The sequence below is a fragment of the Frankliniella occidentalis genome, unplaced genomic scaffold, assembly GCF_000697945.3.
Source record: "Frankliniella occidentalis isolate FOCC.00 unplaced genomic scaffold, Focc_3.1 Scaffold34, whole genome shotgun sequence".
Taxonomy (NCBI): Eukaryota; Metazoa; Arthropoda; class Insecta; order Thysanoptera; family Thripidae; genus Frankliniella; species Frankliniella occidentalis.
Window position 1 is genome coordinate 1576976 of NW_026267164.1, and position 569 is coordinate 1577544.

A 569-nucleotide genomic window follows, 5' to 3' on the forward strand; every position below is an offset into this window, starting at 1 on the left:
GGAGCGGGCGCGGTGCGGGGGGGCCGGTATTCAGTCACCGTATCTGGTCCGTATTCCTGCGGCCGGGCCAAGCCGGGCGTACACATCTCAGGTCGTTCGGCACCACACCCCTTCTCCCGCCCCCCGCCCCACCCCAACGCCCCGCAGCTCGAGAGCGGAATATCAATGCCACGTCGTTCATCACCGGCGCGAAAAAGGACACACACAGACAGACGGAGAAAAAGACGTCATAAAAGGGAAAGATAAAATAATAAAAAGGGAAAATAAAAGAAACGAGCGAAATCTGCATGAAAGGGGCGGATAAAAAAAATGGCGAAAGAGAAAATGGCATGTCGCCGAGGCAGCTGGGGCCCAACGCGTACCGAGACCCTAATTACTACAGAGGACCGGGACGCGGTCACATCCGCAGTCAACCCAATCTCCCTCCTCCTCCCCCCCCCTTCTCCTCGCAGAATGTGGAAGGCGGGCGGGCGTGTGCGTGACGCCTTTGAAGAGCTTTCTGCGCAGCGACTTCCCAGTGTTGTTGACAGTGTGGGTGCGTCTGTAAGGGTGAGTGTGTGTGTGTGTTG

General features: G+C 57.6%; 1 protein-coding gene across 3 annotated transcripts in view; it reads right to left on the minus strand.

Annotated features, from left to right (window-relative positions):
• Positions 1–569, minus strand: part of LOC113217746 (GTPase-activating protein CdGAPr) — a 46006-nt gene that overhangs the window by 27674 nt on the left and 17763 nt on the right. The window lies entirely within an intron of this gene.